Genomic DNA, 7,367 nt, shown 5'->3' with positions numbered 1-7,367 from the left:
TCTGTAAAAAACTATTAGACTTGTATGATGAAAACATAATCTTATGCCATCTTGTACTCCTTAAGACTTCTGCTGTAGAGGTCTTATCAACTACATGCACGCAAACTGTGATGTTCAGTGTAACCACTGTTTTTTATTAGTTGCTTCTTTATTTTATTTTTGTACTTAAATTACTTTTGTAATTTTTATTTTAATTTTGTAAAGATTAATTTTATGACAGACATGGGCGTTTCACGTAAATCACTGGAAAAAATGGCAACATAGCATAGCTGTGCTGAGTCACTAAAATATGATTATTGCCTGTGTAGAGCTCAGTACAGCTATGAAAAGATCCGTACCAAATGTTTTTGAGCAGAAAATAGCCCTGGCCAAGCTAGAGTTTGAGGAGGAAAAGAATAAAATAAGAAAGATCTCTTCCAGAATTGCCTTTTCTGTCAGGAGTCCATATTTCTCTCTCAGAGAGAAGTTGAGATGACATGGACTTGTTTCTGAGTGCAAAGGCAAGCATAAGTAGTGCAGAGAGGCTGTAAAATAGAGCCTGTCTGGAACCACATTTGAGAGCAGTTCCATGTATGTACCTCAAAATTCAACTCATTTACTCCATAAAAAGTGTGCCATACAGGAATCTGATTTGGAACATTTCTATTATTTATTTTTCCTTCAATAGAATGGAATATATACATTAAATGGGATATATTGTCTACAGTGTTTATGGTAAATAAATTCCTTCTACCTGGGCTTTTATTCTCAAGAACAGTGAAAACCAGAGACTCTAGATACTACGTCTGTTATGTACGTCTCTGTAAGGAGAAGAGCACAAGCTATCATGAATGCCAAAGTATTTTAGTTCTAAAAGGTCTTAATTTCCTTAGAGGCTTTGTTTTCTAGAATTAACAACTTTTCTTTCTTGTTTACTTGCTTGCTTTCTTGCTTGCTTTTTTTCTTCTGTTGGTCCCAGTGTGACTGTTCCAGTGTTCTGAATGTTAATAGCAAGGATTTTATAAACATAAAAATACATTGCTGGGGACAGAATAAATAATATATATACTTGTATTTATATGCCACTGATACTAACAAATGAACACAGCAGAATTAGAGTTATTTATTCGTCTGTTCCAGACGGCACATTGTAAATGCCACTGCACTCTGATAGAAGCAAAAACAAAAATACTGATTTATGGAAAGATGGAAGTAGCCTGTGCTTTTATTGCGTGAGAATAATGCTCTTGTAATTTTTTCTTGATGGTAAAACATATTTACTAACATAGAAACAGAGAATAAGAGAATTATTTAAGATTAAATGGATCTTTGTAAGTTGTGTGGTCCAACTCCCCACTCACAGTAGAGCCAATCTCAAAGTTGAATTTAACTTTGACATTATATGGTTGCCCAGGGCCTTGCCATGTAAAGCTTTGTCTCTCTCTAAGGATGGAGATTTCGCAGCCTCTCTGGACAACCTGATCCAGAATGTCACCATCCTCATTATAGTAGTTGTTTCTGTCCTAATGTTTAATCAGAATTTTAACTGTCTGCATTTTGTCCTCAATGCCCCTTGCATTGGATGCTCTGCACCTCCAAGAGGAATCTAGCTCCATTTTCTCTGTAAACACCCAATAATAGTCAGGAGGGCAGGAGGGGAATTGCCTCTTTTTTTTTTTTTTTTTTCCTGCTCTTATTTGTACTGGGGAGCACAAAATTAGAACTTCAGATGCAACCTTACAAGTTGATTACATTGAATAGATGGCAATCATTACTTCCCTCTTCCTACTGGCTGCAGTCTTGCTATTACAGTCTGGTACATTGTTAGTTTTCACTGCAATACATACAAATTGGTTCCATATAAACCACACACTGGTGGTACTTGGTTGCTTTAATATAATTACAATGCTGTTTTGTTGGGTAACTGTATTTTCATAGGTAAACCATAGCTGACAACTGTAGTTGACATTTAATTAATAATCATATCATACAAGCCATGTTATTTATTTTCAAGAAAACATCGTAGTGGCATTCTATAAGCTGGACAATGCTTCCTATGATCTGTATAGCAAAATGCCATGCGGCCAGATGTACAAGTTCAACTGCGGTTGAAGCACGCGTTGCTTTGCACTTCTGTAGTTAGTTTTATCCAATACTAATGAAGTTTTGCAGAGCTACTACAGAGCAGGTAATTATTACATCCATTATACAGAGGGGAGGAACTGAAGCATAAATAAGCAACAGAACTAATTTTAAAGTCCTCACTGATGGCCTAAATGACCTCTTACTGAGTGGGAGTTTTAGGAATGATTTAATTAGAGAAGAGCTAGGTCAAGGCCAAATGCTTTTGAAAATCTCACACTACGTTTTCTAACTGAAGGTCAAGCAGAGAACAGAAGTCAAGAATCATAGAAGAGAAGGCACTCACCCTGATCCTTCAATTTACTTTGAGTGTTACTTTACTCATAAACAGTGAGTCATATTCCTCCTCCCCAGATGCTAACATTCTCATCAGGAGCAACACAGAGTAAAAACATGAAAATTGCTTAGTTTCACAGTTCTGTGGGGAAAAAACACAGCTAGCTAGGTAGATGAATGTAATAGTAGATAGATTATTGAAGCCAATTTAGTAATTCAGATGTTCAGTGCTTTGTCTACAGTACATTGATATCCAGGACACTCTTCACCCATCCAAAAGAGAATTTTGGGAAAACAATATTTTCCATGATCCCCACTTTATCAGGGCAACCTGTCAGGCCACCCTTTTAGCAACATAGTTTCATGGCATAATTAGATAGTTTCCTTATTTTCAAAACCTGAAATGTCTCCTAGAAAGAGTAGGGTTTTTTTCCATTTATATAGTGGGATCGATATTTTTTTTCTCTAAAAAAAAATAAAAGACAACCACAGGAATGTTTGTGGTTCAACAGGGAAATTTCATTTTTGTTTTCTTGAACAACATTTCAAGAATAGTCTGGAAGACCTTCATGTATGGGGTGTTCAGTATGTCACAACAAAAATTAACACTCAAAAATGTTGACTTGGAAATAACATCACTGGGAAAAAATGGAAATAGCTACACAACTGATGAGTTCCACAAGATGGCACTATTTTACGCCACCTGATTTATTCTAAGGGGTATACTAAAACAATAAATAGAGTATCGTAGATTATAAAACCAGTAACGATGCATATACAGGTTTATAAAACAACGTGAATAATGATAAATGAGCAGGAAATATGATACAAAGTTAGCTAAACATGAGATTCAATAAAATAGATAAGATTGAACATATTCTTCAGTGAACTATCTGCCCTGATGTTATCAGAAGGTAGAGAGGGATTGGAAGCGAGGACAGCTGGTCTGCTTCATATTAACCAAGAACTTGTCAATATGAGTCTTCAATTTCAGGAAATAATACTTGACTGTCCTTATAATGTTTTTCAACCTTTTACTGTCCTTTGAAAGGTGACATTTAGCTGCATTCATTTGTATAGTTAGAAAAAGTATTTTACATCGGAAATGAGTTCTAGAGCATGTGCACACAAACATTTGCGCAGTGTGTATTCACATTATTTGCAGCCCTGAGACTAATTTTACTCAAACTTTCCAGAACAACAGCATGACACAACATACCATGTTTTAAACCTGGGGAAGAGGAATTTGTTTCATGTAGGGAGAAAGGAGGATCAAAAGAGCTTCCTGGCACACCCAATACACTCACTTTGGTATTGGTGGTTGAAACTTAAGACAGTAAATGCTTATTCAGACCTAAAAAGTTGTGGCTCTTCTATGAGTGGGTTGGTCTGTAAAGCACAAGGAACTTTCTTCTCTACATTCCTGCATGAATGTCAAGATCAATTTTGCCTTCAAGTTTGGGAGGGCATGGCCTGCACCTTCTCTGCATTCCTCTGGGAACAGGCTGCTATGAAAGGTATATGGAGGAAGTCATACATTCCCAATTACCTCGTTGAGAAAGTGAAGGGCATTAAATACGTTTATTCAAAATACCTGTCTTTATGGGGAGCATGTCACACAACTAATATACAACATGTCTTTATATCAGTACATGCGAGGTGAAATTTTCTGACTCATAGGAAAATGTTTAGCTGTGATAGATTTTTAGGCATATCTTTGAAAGACAGGTGTAGGACATTTGTCTGAGTTTTGAGTAACCACTCATCACAAGTAGATCTGTGCCTTCACCTTAAGTCAATGATAATGAGAAAGTTCCTGATGAATTTCAAGGAATCTCCAACAGCTCTCCCTTTTTATTATTGCAATATTAGCATTATTTCTTATATTTTGTTCTCTTCCTTACTGTCAAAGTTTTTGTTCCTTCTGCCCTATCTGTATGTACAGAGGAGCCCTGGCATTTCTAAGCTGGGATCAAACTGCAGGTATAAAGCAATTAAAAAGAAGCAGGACCATACATGCCAAGATAGGCAAGACAAAGTCAATATTTGGAGCCTTTTTCAAGTAATTGGAGCATATATTTTCCTCTTTGGGGAAGTACAACCCTCAACCATACATATATCATCAGAAATTTTGTCATACAAATTATCATTTCATATTCTGATGCGTTTTTCTGATTACTTTCTATAACAAGGAAGTAAATATCACCTTATCCAGAGTAGCTATGAATTATGCTGGTATTTAAACATGCTTATGACTTGAAGCCAGAACACAAGATAGGGAGATTGTTCAAAAGTTCAGATCAAACATTTTAAGACCATTTTAACATTCCTTTCAACTGTTTGCTCTACTCTAAAGCACATCTAAAGCTCCCAAGTTGGAGTGGAGAACAGTGCTTCCAGCAGGACACAGCAATGGCTAAATGTACATTTAAGAAAAGCTTCCTTATATTTGCAACCTTTCACTGAATCTTCTTGTCCAGCTAGTAACATCTTGTTAGAAAAAGTCTTAAAAACCAGGAGCAATCAATTTTCATTAGAGAACTTAAGGTCACTTTAGGACTTTTGTAATACTGAATGGTTATTTTAATTTACTGACTCTGGAAGGAAAAAACAAAGCAAAGCTCATATGGTATAAAACTATATGAAACTGCTAAAATTATGTGCATTTGGAACATATTAAGATAGAAACTAAAATGCTTAGACACAAAAAGGCATCACATGTACAACAATATTACATCAACAAAGAAACATCAAATTTGATAAGCATTGTAAGAAATCTTTCTAAAAAATATTAATTAGTTCCTTTAAAACATTTTCCTTCCTCCTCTTAATGGTTACTTGCACTGGGATAGTCAGTCTTAAAAGGTCATGACTGTGTTTACTAAAAGTCCCCTACTATAGGAAAACGGCTTTGCAGACATTATATTAGCAGCCTTCATGGAAGATGAGAGGAGAAGAAAAGGCAGAAGGACCAGGGATTTTTGGTCTTTTAGTCTATTCAAGTCAGGCAATGAATAATGAAGGTGAATGTTGGCAAAGGTTTTCTCAGCTCAGATCTTGATGTGTTTGCTGGGGAAGGGAGGAGAGACAGGAGGGGGAACAAAAGAGTCATAGTGTTTGGAAGATTGGCTCAGGACCCTGAAATACGTGTTTGTAGTGAGTTGCTATTCTGGAGATAGCCCAGTCTTGTCATGTCTCTAAGCAACAAGATCTATAATATGCACTTACACCAACACAGGGTAAATTGCCTCAAATGTGAATAAATTTTGTCAGATCTGAATCTTTATTTAGTGATTGCTTTATTATCACAGTAAGTAGGAAAATAAATATTGCCATGGTTTTAAAATCCTCATAGAGTTTAATATTGTTCAGTATTCATAAGAGAATAATATCTAGGAATTATTTGTATTCAGAGTTCTGACTAATGCTCAAAATTACTGTGTGGTAATGTCTTCTCCTGTAATAATCATCTCATTATTTTTTCCAAGATCAGTGATGGCAGAATATAGAAATTCCTGGCTTATGTGGTATTCAGTTGTTATACTTTTATGCAAAATATGTATTTTTCCAGTGCTTGTGATCTATATGACACTAAATGTTATAAATAAAATAGCAATAAATACATATCTTTTGAGAATAAACTATAGGTAGAAATAACTTAGGTTATGCAAGAAAAATCTATACTTGCTCCATAAGAAGCAGTCTTCTAAATTTCTTCATGCGAACACAAAATATGTTTTCCAGTTTTTATAAAATGAAAACCTGAAGTATGTATTCCAGTTGTTATAAGATGTGGTGAAAAATATATTTAAATCTGTCTAGTAACTCGAGACATTCATAACATAACCTACTGGAAACATGAGATAATATTTTAGAAATGGGAAATTAATGTTTTAGAGATTAGAAACAGGAAAATGTGCCTATGAGATCTGATTTTTTTTTATTGTTATTTTTTTTTCACTTTGACATTCTGCTGTAAGGTCACTAAAAGAATTTCAAAATAACTGAATAAGTCTAGTACAAATGATCAATTTTTACAGCCCAGGGACTATATGCTCAATTCCAATATAAACAATGAAGAAATGATAGTAACAGGACAAATGTCACATCAAAAAAAGTGTGAATTTGCCCATTGTAATAATACGGATGGTACTGGAAAAAAATAAAAATTGAATTAAAAAATATATATATTTCTCATAGGAGAGTCAGTACTCGTGCTTAAACTTTTAAGTAGCTGTATAACAACATTCTGACCTGGTAACACTTCTTTGAGGCCAACTTGTAATTGATACAAATCAACATATGACATTCAGAACAACAAAAATTGATTCCTTAGTTGGACAGGAAGCTGGAGCAGAGTCAGTGCATTTGCAGTACTTGTTGAAGTCTCTTTCATTGACAACTTCCTCTGAACTTGGTAGTCTCACTGAATTAAGTAAAAGTAAAATTTATTTATTTTTACCTTAAATAATTGCTTACATTTTATAAAATACTATTTCTCCTTGCAGTTACTGAGTGGCACAATATAGGAATGGGATACCAATACTGATTTGAGCTCAAGCTTGCCTTTGAAAAAATTGCCATGTACTGCTATTTAAGAAATGAATAGGACTTGCTGAAGATGTGTTTTTGTAGCAGTTGTAGGAGGACAGGTGTGATGCTCTGGGGCACCTCATACACCATTAGGTGCCTATATGCAGGGCAATATATAAAAATTTAAGGTTTGTTGAATATAACCATAACTTTAGACACCAAGCACATATATAAGTAGAAACCTGAGTGTAAGTGTCTCCATCTGGAACTGATACCCACCCTAGACACCCTTCTACAAGGACAGTATAGAGCTGATGTAGTTTCCCATACTACTAGTACGTCTAGTACTGTTTCATATATCTTAGAGTGTTTGACCTGTTTTCTACCTGCCATTCCACAATGGCCTGGATCACCAATGTCGTATTTGATGAACATGT

At 35.1% G+C, this 7,367-nt stretch overlaps 1 protein-coding gene across 1 annotated transcript in view; it reads right to left on the bottom strand.

Annotated features, from left to right (window-relative positions):
- LOC308192092 (uncharacterized protein) overlaps positions 1–7,367 on the bottom strand; it is a 191,084-nt gene that overhangs the window by 28,301 nt on the left and 155,416 nt on the right. The gene's annotated exons all lie outside the window — the stretch shown is intronic.

Source organism: Anser brachyrhynchus (genome assembly GCF_964034855.1).
Source record: "Anser brachyrhynchus genome assembly, chromosome: 3".
NCBI classification, from domain to species: Eukaryota; Metazoa; Chordata; class Aves; order Anseriformes; family Anatidae; genus Anser; species Anser brachyrhynchus.
The sequence above is the reverse complement of the archived record's forward strand: the minus strand, read 5'-3'. Positions and strand labels throughout refer to the sequence as shown.